We start from the raw sequence: 12,915 nt of genomic DNA, 5'->3' as shown, positions 1-12,915 counted from the left end.
ATAGCAGTGACATGCCATGATCCATGTTAATTTTGATTATGAGCCTCAAGGCCTACACCTAAGGCCCCACAAAGGCACCTTTCAAAACTAACTACTAACCTCTCTTGCAGAACACCAAGCAAAAGCAAGCGTAACAACACAGTAAGTGCCAACACCCTCGGGGAGCTGTGTGAGGTGAAATCCTTGCCTCGAACACAGTTTTAGCACGCCCATTGGGGACTAATAAGTCTTGTATTCCAAGAAGAAGAATGAAGGAACTAACTTTCAAGTGGAACGTAGAATACGGGCCACCTCATTGTCTACCAAAATCAGACATGACATATCCCCCGAAAGATTTCCCTTGCCTAAAAGGTTTTGTTATTTTGGAGAGCCCAACTTCATCCGAGAAGTCGGGCAAAAAAGTTACAAACGAGGATTTGCAAGCTACTATGGTGCAAATACTGAAAAACATGGAGAAAATATCTCTGGAGACTAAAGGGGAGGTCAGCAGATTCTGTTCACTAACAGGGAATCTGCAGAGGAGATTAGAGTTGGAATACTCTACCCCAAAAGATGGTCATGTTAGGGAGATAATGAGAGAGGCAAGTCCTGAGAAAGAACAGCTAATTCCCCTATTTCCTTTGCTTAAGGAAAAGAATGATAGGGGAAGAAGATGGAAGAGCCTAGAACCAATCAGCCAGGGGTAGAAGAGATTTAGGAATCAAGTTTTCCTGACCTTCTATTATTCCCACTAGATAGTAGGGGTAGATCAGGCAAGATGGAAGGAAATATGGAATGACTTAAGAAGTAGGAGAGTCCAATGGAAAGGGTGTACCCACAACTGTGGGTAAACCTCCCCTTTATAGGCCACCACCATTAGCCTATAAGGGATGAGAGTCTAGGTGGAGGCAGCCAGAGCCACAAAAAGAGGCTTTCTTAAGCAATGAAAGTAGCCTGAAGTAGGGACCCCCTTACACCCTACACAACACTGCAACTAATCAACAACTTAGAAATGAGTTGGCCGAGCTGAAAAGAATGGTGGTCTAGAATGCCTAACCACAGGCTCGCCAGCTGTTCAGGATCACCTAGCAGAAATCCTACCTGAAGTATATTGATGAGAAAACCCCTTTCCATTGACCTTCAAGATGCCCACGTTCCCAACCTTCAGTGTGGAAGACTGTAATGAGTCATCTAGGGACCACATTTTCAAATTTTCCAACTACTGTGTGGCGTTTGAAGACAATCCTAACTATAAGTTAAGGTTGTTTGAAAATTCATTGGTGGGCTTAGCATCTTAGTGGTATTCTCTATTGCCTCCCAATTCCATTGCCAACTAGGGGCAAATGGAGATGGTTTTCCACGAGCAATTTTATAGGGTGGAGCCCGAGATGACTATTAATAATCTAGTGGAGGTGAAACAATATGAACATGAGTTGTCTGAAGACTTCATGATGAGGTTTAGGAAGACAAAGATAAGGTACCAGTTCCTTATCAACCATGCTCAACTTATATCTATTGCTCAGAAAACCCTAAGATTGCAATTGAGGAAAAAGTTCTATGATGTCTAGTTCAGTGAGCTGCAGGAGTTGGTAATAGCTGTTATAAAGTACGAGAACTTGTTAGCAGATGAGCAGCAAGTAAAGCATTCATCCAAAGTGCCTCATTTCTACAAGAACAAAGCTATGATACACCAGTTGGAGTTCGAATGATCAGAGCCAGGAGAGAGTAAAGCATTCATCCAAAGTGCCTTGCTTCATGTACTTTTTAGCATATATTCAAGTTATTTCCAACTGTTTTCTACCTAAGAGTCCCATTTGCATTCGGATCTGATTAACTTAATGAACCTGTTTTTATTGAAAATGGTTTTTAAAGGACCCTGAACTTCCTTCGTTTTGGACATACAAGATTATGAACTAAAAGTCTTTGTTTACAAGGCAAGAAAAGGAACTTAATGCAGAGTTAACTCATCTGCGACATCCTTTGTTAACAAGAAGTTTAAGTAATTTGGGGTGCAAGTAATCAACTTAAATCATGTCTGTTCTACATTTGTTATACTAAGATAGCAGTGGCATGCCAAGATCCATGTTAGTTTTAATTGTGAGCCTCAAGACCTACATCTAAAGCCCCAGAAATACACCTTTCAAAACTAACTACTAACCTCTCTTGCAGCACACCAAGCAAAAGCAAGCCCGACAACACACCAAGTGCCAACACCCTCGAGAAGCTGTGTGAGGGGAAATCCTTGCCTCGAACAGGGCGATTGACTTTTAATTGTTGGAATAAAATCGTGATTTCATGGACAACCAAAAGCGAACTTTTCTGTTAATTGTCAAATTTGTTTTTTGTATTAAAAAAAATGTTTGCTTTGCATTTTTTTTTTTTTTTTTTTTTTTTTTTTTGGGTTTTGCTGAATTGTCAAACTTGTTTCTTTTTTGAGAGAGCTAATGGTCAAACTTTTAAATGTCAAACTAAATATAAATGTGCTCTTGACGTTGCAGTCTTTTTTTTTTTTTTTTTTTTCCTAATAATGAATGTATTTCATGATGTTATGTGAATAAAGAACAAAATGCTTTACTAGTTAACAACAAATTAACAAAGACAGAAATATGAAAAAATAACTAAAAGTTAACTGAAACAAACAAACAAACATCTTCAACTTTTTTATAAAGGGTACATTGTGGATCGGATTAGGGTTATTAATTCCTACAATCCAACCCTTCTTTGGGTTATTAATTCCTCATCTTTGCGTTTCCGCATTGAAAACGCTATTTAGAAACAGTGCTCCTTTGAAGGCGGCCCCAAAGTAATATAACGAGGGAAAAGGATCCTTCCGGATTATTTTTCATTTTTCTGTGGATCCTAGGGATTTTTTGTAAGTTAAGTTGGAAAGTTTATTTTAAAGTAAACAACCTGTGATGGGGTGGTGATGACGATGGTGGTGGTGATGATGAGGTAATTAAGTACCAATTTAGGGGTTGCTTTGAATATAATAATATGATATGATGGAGTAAAAATAAGTATTAATATTTGCAGTCGAGGAGGCATGATAAGTTGCCAGACTTTTCAGCTCTTTAAGCATGTGCTGCTCTTCCATTGCCGCTAATAGACTAGCCGACTGTCAGAAGGAATCTGGCCGTTTAAGTTTTTATTGTCGGATTGAATATATCAAAATTGAACCAACAAATATAATCAAATTACAAAATTGTTATTGATACTTTAAATTTTTCATTTTGTCTTCAAATTTTTTTTTTTTAAGTACCCAGAATGAAAATTTTAGAATATCAATAACAGTTCACTTAAATAAAACGAGTGTAAGGGAGGGTTAAGTGAGTGATTTTTTGAAAAAAGATTGATGTGCTTGTTGCGTAGTGCATCTGCTGCCTGCCAAAAATCAAATGGAAAATGCCTGGCAGCTTCTATCAAAGTTGATATTCCAAATACCATATTCCCCAACAAAGTAAAATTAAAAACTGAAAAGTGGGCATGATATGATCATATGACTAGTCTACCTGTGGCTGTAAAGGCTTTGGCTTTGTTTGATACCTTAATACTAAATATCCACGTGTCACTTAGTAGTTAACCTCAAGCGCAAGGGCAACTAATCCTAGCATATCTCAAAATGAACTTTACCAAAACCAGGCAGATGAACTTGTCGGGATGATAAGATTCCTAACACATTAAAAACTATCCGTATATCGTGCGGTCAGAAATCATTTCAAATTTTAAAATTTAAAATTAAATATAAATAGTACTTAATGAAAAAAGATCACACTATATACGATAAACGGTCACGATCATTGAATCCTTAAAATAACGAGATCCCTTTATAATTGTTCCTTGCGACCTACCGTGGGCTATTTTCTATGTTGAGAGATCTACACGTGACAAGGAGTTGACGTTTAGACCAAGCTTGCCTCTTAGAATTTTGTGCCAAAGAGCTCTCAAGCCTAGCACTTGGTTGAAGTAGTCGGATGTTTGTGGACTTCCTCAAGTCGAGCGCTCTGGTTACGATGACTCCTGATGCAGCGCTCAGTGTTGAAAACTTTTGGGCTGATTTTCTGGGCTTGGTAACTTGGCCCTTTGTACTTGTGGGTGTTTGTGGACTTCCTCAAGTGGCGCAGAGACGGGTTTTGTTGGATTGATTGTGAGGGACTTGGAGAGTAAGTTCGTGGCTGCTGCGAGGCATCCTATTACTGCTCCTTCTGCTGCAGCAGCGGAGGCCTATGCGTTGTTGCACGGGTGCAAGCTAGGTGCAGAGTTGGGTGTAAGGTATGTAATTCTGGAATCGGACTCCTTGGATGCGATTAAATGTCTCTCTAGCTTGCTGTCTATGGGTAGTTGGGAGGCATACCCGATGCTGGCTCGGGTTAAACAGTTGGGGGGGGGGGGAATTCATTGATTGCCGATGGTCTTGGGTGCCACGGTCTGCTAATGGCGTGGCTCACAAGATTGCATCGATTGGTTTTTCGGAGATGAGTGATGTCGTTTGGGTCGTTAGGCCCCCATCTTCGTTGGTCTATGTATTGAACAATGACGGATTACCGTGCCCTCATTAATGGGTTATGGTGGTGATGGGAATGACGCCTCTACTTGGTGGAGGGGTCGTTGTGGATTCCCTTGACACTGCTTAGTATTGTTTTTATGTTTGCCTCTCTGTAGGCCTTTTATGTTATGGTTCTTGGTTTCAAAAAAAAAAAAAAAAAAAAAGTGGTGCAGAGGATGATGGCTATATATTATTTTAATAAGACAACAAGGGGTCATGTGTTAACATACATAAAGAGTGAAATTGAAAAACTGTTGCCCAATGAGGAATATGTTATCAAACGGGTTCAGATATGGGGAATACCTGTTTAGGTTTTTTACAGTTTCGGATATGGGGAAAACAAACTGGTTTGGTTATGGGGATGGTACATCTGAACCCAATCCGCCCCATTGCCATCCCTACTCTTGCACAGGTTGGCAACAATCGAGTGAATTGAAAAAGATGAATGGTCAAAAATTAACAAGGATATGAAAAATGTAAAAATAGATATGTGAATAGCACTTTCTTATGAGAAAGAGAAAGAAAAAAAAAAGTACAAAAGGGAAATAAAAAAACATTAATTTGCAGTTTGTTTTTAGAGGCCCACACGGGTGGGTTGCTACTTGTTGATTATTGAGCCCATACATAATGTTTTTGAGAAGGGTTGTTTTTGTTGAGTGCGCATGCATAACTTTTCTTGCCATGTTCGTCTAATAAAGTTTGTCTTCCTATATTTATCTAAATGAGTTTGTCTTGTCTTGTTCACCTAGTAGAGTTTGTCTTGTTGTATCCACCTAGTAGAGTTTGTCTTATCGTGTCTACCTAATGGAGTTTGCATCCACATCTGCTTCTTGGCGAACTCATGACGTGTACCGTCATTAGTTTGACGCGGGGGGGGGGGGGGGGGGGTGTTAGAATTTATTAGGTTTATTTAGGAAATTAATTAGAGACGTGATCTAATTTTATATTAGGGGGTTTTTGGTATTTATGCATTAGGATTTCTTAGGTTTATGTTGCTATAAATATAGCTTGTAATTTAGTTTGAGAGAATAAGACAGTCACGATGTAGTCTTACTGATTTTGTAGCCGTTTTGGCATTCATGTTTATTTAATAATATTCTAATTTTCGTACTTTGTTGTCCGTCCGCTTGTTTGTTCATTCGAATGTAGACTCTGATTTTCAACTAGATTAAACTAAAAGGCTCTTAACTTTAAATTTGTCAAGATTTTCACAAGACTCAACTTTATCCCATATATTTATTAGCTGTTGATCAGTTTCTTTCCTTAAGTATACTCGAACTCAATTAGACATTACGTCCACTCAATGTCATGGAAACTCACAAATTTCTCTTGTTGTATTATGCACACCTCCTGTCTTCACGGTGGTATTGGCTTCTCACTTTCGGTTATCTTGGTTTTATTTGTTTCACTTTTCTTCTAAAGAAAAGACTTCAATTAAAAAAGGGTAAAAAGGGTTGGAAAATTTCCCAATGCCTAGTGCTACTTTTGACATCAAATTTGTGCCCTCACTAAAGAAACCATCGCATATAACTAATCATTTTTTTTTTATTTTGGCAATATGTTTACAGTAAAGAGTAAAAAAAAATAAATTGATTAGACCGACTCCAGGGTGAAGCGTTATATGAGGCCTGGGTTGCGATTGCTGAGGATGGTGTTACGAGCAACAATCAACCTCTAAAAGTATTTTGGGATCGTTTCATCGAATTGTACCAACTCAAATATCCATTGCTTACCACCAAGCAATGACCAAAGTTTGGTATTGAATCTCGTTTCAAGACCATTCACCTAGGTTCTGTTTTGAAATTTTTTGTTTGAATTTAAATTTTATTAGGTTAAAACATTCATAAAAATTAAATTAAGATAACATAACTCAAAAAAAAAAAAAATACCTAAAAAAAAAAGTTAAAACCATTTCACAACAATTAAGACATTTTAGGTCTTGAAATTTAAGTCTGGAGGGTTGGGTGACAATCACTATTCACAAGTTAAGTTCCATCTTTCAATGGACCTAAATATTGGGTTAGACTTGGCCTTGCTAACTCGTCATTTTTACTAAATTTAAATTTAAATCTTTTCACTTACATGAAGAGATATAGCGCTAAACTGTAGTAATCATACTATTAAGTAACTTCAATTAATAGCACATTAGTTGTACATGAGGGTATTATCTTGCCTCTTATGGTGAGAGTAGTTTTTAGTTTGAATGGGATATTTTTTCTTTCAAGATCATGTGTGAAGATAAGATTGTTTTAATTATAGGCTGCACGTAAGTATTGTCGACTTGTTGGCCTTAATCGTCTTAGTCAAACACCTAACATTATGCTTATCTTTGCCTCAGTTCATGATTGAGACATCAAAATCTGAAACAAGAGAAACCCATATAGGTTGCTTTCCTTGGGGGTTTTTAACTATACACTGGTATGGCATGTATTGGAATTAAACGACCACATTGATAATGTCAAAATTTATCCATATAAATACATAATACATATCATTACATCGATGCATTGTAGAATTTTTGCTTGCGTTGTGGTTAAAAAGTAAATGAGTATTGTGGTAAATTTCTTAGTCTTGAGTAAAATATAGATTATAAATGAAAAGTAGGAGTGTGATAAATGAGTATTGTAGTAAATTTCTTAGTCTTGAGTAAAATATACATTATAAATTAAAAAAAGGAGTGTGATAAAAAAGTTAAAATAACTCATATGCCCTCAACCACAAGGTCAGAGGTCCAACCCCTACGTCTAGCATTATGTTGTTTTACATTCGCCAGGAAAATTAGTTTTTGGCATGTACTTCCTCTTCTCCTTTGATTATCTAGTGCAATTCTAAAGCAGCGTAACATCTACCGTTCATCTGTTATACCACAAAAGATTCACAGTTTTACACGAGTAAAATGACAGGAGCTTTGAAATCCTAATATATTCATCTTCCCAATTACTTTAGTTTGCTCCAACATCTTATTCAATGTGGTGTCTATTTACAAACATGCAATAAAGACGAAGTGAAAAAAAAAAAATCCAAGAACGGGCTTTTAATTTGTCTTTACGAGCAGAGATTGAAATATATTAGAGTTCTAAATGCGATTATGCATCTCTATGACAGATTGCGCATACAATACTTATGAATTGAAGCCACATACTCCAAATGATATCGGATCATAGGAAACAAAGCCACATTACATACAACATGCATGAGTTGACACCATACGTGCGTCTTAAATCTTCTAACAGAAGATAACACACATTTACACAAGTTCATTCCACTAAGTTAGGCTCGAGTTTATCCTCATTATTGCATGAATGTTTCATTTGGTCGAAAACAAAATAAATGTAAGGATGCCGACAGGACGGATTGCGTCAAACATAGAAGCTCTCAAAAATTGACGAACCAAGATAGATTTTTGTTGCTTATTAATGAATTATAAGATTTTATGAACAAAGAGCAAAGCCTTACTAGTTAACAAACAAACAAAAACAAAAATATAAAAAAAAATAACTGAAATTTAACTGAAACAAACAAATAAACATCTTCGACTTGTTTATAAGTTGATGCAGACGATGAATCATGTTATCAATCTTCTTCTTCCACCTCCAAAGAGGTTTATGGGTGCTGGACTGCAGGCTTGCATGGAGAGGCTGCATGTTTGATCATGTTGTTTTTAACCATGGAGAAATGGTGCTAGTTTGAATTGTCTCTGGGATGCTACTTCCGAAAGACTGCTGGATTCTATCATTTTTCTAAAATTAACTGCATTCTAAATCATAAGAAAATCAATCAAATTTGTACTTTTTTTTTATTTACAAATTGGGTCTGAAATGCCTTGTAAAACTAAAATAGCAATGCCAGGAAGTTGCAACTTAATCGGTAAAAGAGAAGGCTGGTTTACCTTTGAAAATTTCTTTTGAGAGAAAAGAAAACTTGAATAAGAAAGCCTCAAGGGCAACCGGTACATTGTTAACGTTCAAATATAGGAGGTCAACAAAGGACTAGTGCGACAACCCTTTGTCAGTGTCGATGTGCTAGTGGTGCAAAAACAAGAAATTGAAGTAGTTCATCTCGAAAATCCAACCTCTTCTTTGGGTTATTCCTCCTCTTTATATGGACCTTGCCTCAGTCCAAAAAATCTTGGGCTTTTTAGTCTCGGACCGCAAGCCATCCCTCCTATGAGCGGCTAACATGTGGAGCGGAGTTAACATCCAAGCATGTCTACTTTTTGGGTTAGGGATGGGTTCAAAAAATCGAAAACCGAAAAAAACTGAACCGAATACCAAATCGAAAGCGAAAAAAACCGAACAAAAAAAAAACCGAAACCGAAGTAAAGAAACTGAATTGAACCGAAATCTTTTGGTTCAGTTTCGATTTTAGTGGTTTGAAAATCGAACCGAACCGATTTAAATATATATTAATTTTATTTGTTTATTTAAGTTAGGTATTTATTTTCTATTCCCAATTCAAGTCAATCATCAACTTAATTTTAGACCCAAATATGTTCTGTCTCAGCTTGGCTTTTTGGACCAGGTCTCCAGCTAGACTCATCCTTTAAACTAACAACCAGTGTCATGATTTTTTTTTTTTGTCAACAGCCAGCCTTCCCATTGTTTTCCAGAGTTTCTGCAATTGTGGCAATAGGCATTTGCAAAGTAGAGAGCTCCACCTTGTGCTATTGCAGACACATCTGCAAATCAATAAAGCGCCATACAAGCATATATATACACATATATTCGTATATAGGCAGAGAACTTTTAGAACTCTCAACTCTCCCCCAGCCGCTGCTTGTGAATATTTAGATTTTCAAAAATAATTTTCAGATTTCAATTTTTTTTTCATTTTTCCAAAAAAAAAAAAAAAAAAAACCAAAATTTAAACGAACTGAACAAAAAAAAAAAAAAAAAAGAACCGAACTGAAATTTCGGTTTAATTTTGATTTTGGCAAAAAATCGAACCCAGCCCTACTTTCGGTTTCCACGTTGAAAAGTTGTTTAGGAGAGGTTCTCATTTGAAGGCGGTCGGGATCTGGATCCTCTCCTGAGCTAATGGAGAGGATCCTCCTTATCAATCATCATGGGCCGTTGAATTTTTATCCAATGGCTACAAACAAGGGGTCGCTTTAAAATTATAATGATTGTAGCCGTTGGATAAAAATCCAACGGCTCATGATGATTGATGAGGAGGATCTTCTTCATTAGTTCAGGAGAGGATCCAAATCTGCCGGAAGGTAGTCATATCGAATACTCCCTATAATTGTTCCCTGTGACTTACCGTGGGCTATCTTCTATGTTGATGATCCACACATGGCAAGGAGTTTATGTTTGGACTAGACTGGCCTCTTAGAATTTGTGTCGGAAAGCTGTTGGGCCTGACACTTGGTTGAAGCAGACGGAAAGTACTTGTGCCGAGTGCTCTCTTCTATTGATCGGTGGTAAGGTTTTGACAATTCAATGACTTGGCTGCTCTGGTTACGACCATTCATGATGCAGTGCTCGGTGCTGAAAACTCATAGGCTGATTTTGTGGGCTTTGTAGCTTGGCCCTTTGTTCATGTGGGTGTTCGTGGACTTCCTCAAAAAGGTGCAGAGGATCATAGCTATACATTATGTTGATAGGACAACAAAGGGTCCATATTAACATATAAAAAGAGTGAAATTAAACCGTCTGCCTTGCACAAGTCGGCACCAATCTAAAACTAGATACATTTAGAACTAATTTGATGTCCAAAATTAGCTAGAGTATCAACTGTAAAGTTTGCTTCCCTAATGGCTGCACTACAGTAGGAAATTACTAGAATTCTGAAACCTTTCTTTTTTTTTTCTTTTTTTTTATTATTATTATTATTTTTTTATTATTTTTTTTTTTATAATTAAATTCCAAGCATTGTAAGCAAACTTTGGGCAATTTCTGAACTGTTGATGTATATGACTCGGAATGCAGGAACTATCTAATTTCATGATTGACATTAATAAAACTTATGAGAATTTTAAATTAAAAGGTTTTGTTGCAAATATTTATCTGTATGGTTGTCCGTATTCGTAACCAATTGTGTGGTTAATCTCTTATATATTAATTGTTAATGTAAAACAGAGACACTTGAGCTTCTCTTCCAAGTTACTCTTACCCTATATAAAGGGGTCGAATGATAATAAAAGTAGACAATCACATTTCTCCTCCCAATCTCTATATTCTCTCTTGTTTCATAGTTTATTTTAAACATGTTCTTACTTTTTAAGTTTGTCAAGATTTTTACAAGACCCAACTTAATCCCATATTTATTGGCAGTTGATCAGTTTCTTTCCTAAGTCTACTCGAATTCAATTCGACTATACGTCCACTCAATGTTCTTGTTGTATTATGCACATTTGTTTTTTTTTTTTTTCCTTTCTTCATGATGATATTGGTTTCTCACTTTCGGTTATCTTGGTTTTATTTGGTTCACTTTTCTTCTAGAGAAAAGATTTCAATTAAAAAGGGAGTGAAAAAAAAAGTGTTGGAAATTTTCCTAGTGCCCTAGTGCTACTTTTGACATCATACGACTTAACAGCAAATTCGTCTTATGCTCCCTCTTAGTACAAAGTGTTATTATTTCATTAGACATTAAATTTGTGTGCTCACACCAAAGAAACCCTCGCATACATTTAATTTTTCTTTTGTTTGACAACAGTGCATAAACCCGAGAGAAAAAAGAAAGATTACAAAAGAATATCACAAGGCAATGAGATCCCAATTATATCTGCAACAAGCAACAGACTACAAGGAGAAAAAAGCAGGGTGGGGAGGGGAATAACTTGATCACTAATTTGTCATTTGCGAAATTTCAACCTAAGACTATTTACTTACAAGTGAAGAGAAATATATAATACTAAATAGCTATATTTCATATCATATTAATTGTACATGAGGGTGTTAATACCACATTTATGGCAAGATTATTTAATTTTTTTTTTTTGAACAACCAGTATTATCTACATTAAGGGTTGGGGGTGTGGGTTAAGCCTTCTGGGCTTAACCACAATAATGTGATTCAAAACCGCATTTGGGGAGAATCAAACTTAAGACTTTTCACTTATAAGTAAAGAGATATACCACTAAATGTAGTTTTTAATTTGTATGGGAATGGGATACAACTTTTGTCTTTCAAGATCATGTGTGAAAATATGATTGTTTTATAGGGTGTGCATAAATATTCTCGACTTATTAGCCTTAATCGTCTTAGGCAAACACCTAACATTATGCTTATCTTTCCTCATGTGTATGAATTATCAATGACAACCTCCACATCAACATAATTTTAGAGTAACCTCTAAATTTTAAGTCATGAATGAGACATCAAAATTTGAAACAAGACAAACCCGTATACTAATGTTAGGTGTGTTTGCTTTGACATGGAGATTTTTAACGACACACTAATACGAAATGTGCCGGTATTTAAATGACTAGACCGAGAAAGTCATAATTCAACTGTCTAACATATCATACATTGGCGCATTGTAAAATTTTCATTTGCGTTGTGAATTAAGAAGTAATTGATTATGGTGGTAAATTACTTAATCTTGCGTAAAATATTGAAAAGTTGGAAAATATAATAATAAAGCTGGAATAGCTCAGTTGGCTAGAGCGTGTGGCTGTTAACCACAAGGTCGGAGGTTCGAGCCCTCCTTCTAGCGTTTGTATTGTTTTTTTTATTTTTTATTGTTTGCTTCACTTTTAAATAATTTTTTATATTTTGACTCCAGGACTAGGGCCATCTTTGTAAAGTCTATTAGTGAAATGACTCAAATACTCTTGAAAAGTGTCACATATGATTTGTTTGATGTGCTGAAAAAATAGGACGATGTTAGCCGGAGTGGAAATTTTTGAACCAAAAGTCAATTGAAATCGACCGAGGTTGGCATGGTTATTGAATTTTAGTTACCGACACATTTGATTTGGTTCAGTATAAGTAACTGACTATTCAAAGGTTTAAGAACCAATCTCTAAATCCGTAATCAAATACCTAAAAATCAAGAATTTAATTAACTAGAAGATAATTGATTTGATTATATTTCCTGACTTCCTCTAATTTTAAATTTTCCAATTCATTCGTTCTGTTTTTTTTTATTAACGCCCTTAAAATAAGGCTTTTACAATAAAACAAATAAAGCAAATTCAATTTGATGGCATGGTCTGGCACTGGCGCTGGCACACCAATGACCAGTCCCACCAACAATGGTCAGGCAGAATCAGTATGTGGTGCCGATAGAACCGTTGCTCCAAAAGGTATCATAACTTACTCAAGTGGTGATGAATCCACCAAAAGTTAAGAAAAAAAGGGCATAAATAAAGCAAAGGCCAAAAGGAGGAGGGCACAAAAGAGGAAGCTAAGTTTGAATGGCGGTAGCATATTGGATGGTTGATAAT

At 36.2% G+C, this 12,915-nt stretch overlaps 1 non-coding gene across 1 annotated transcript; it reads left to right on the top strand.

Annotated features, from left to right (window-relative positions):
* Positions 1-12,108: 12,108 nt before the first annotated feature.
* Positions 12,109-12,182, top strand: TRNAN-GUU (transfer RNA asparagine (anticodon GUU)). The gene has a single exon. It is a non-coding gene; the product is annotated as a tRNA-Asn (tRNA).
* Positions 12,183-12,915: the final 733 nt, after the last annotated feature.

The sequence above is a fragment of the Pyrus communis genome, chromosome 10 (assembly GCF_963583255.1).
Source record: "Pyrus communis chromosome 10, drPyrComm1.1, whole genome shotgun sequence".
Classification (NCBI taxonomy): Eukaryota; Viridiplantae; Streptophyta; class Magnoliopsida; order Rosales; family Rosaceae; genus Pyrus; species Pyrus communis.
The sequence above is the reverse complement of the archived record's forward strand: the minus strand, read 5'-3'. Positions and strand labels throughout refer to the sequence as shown.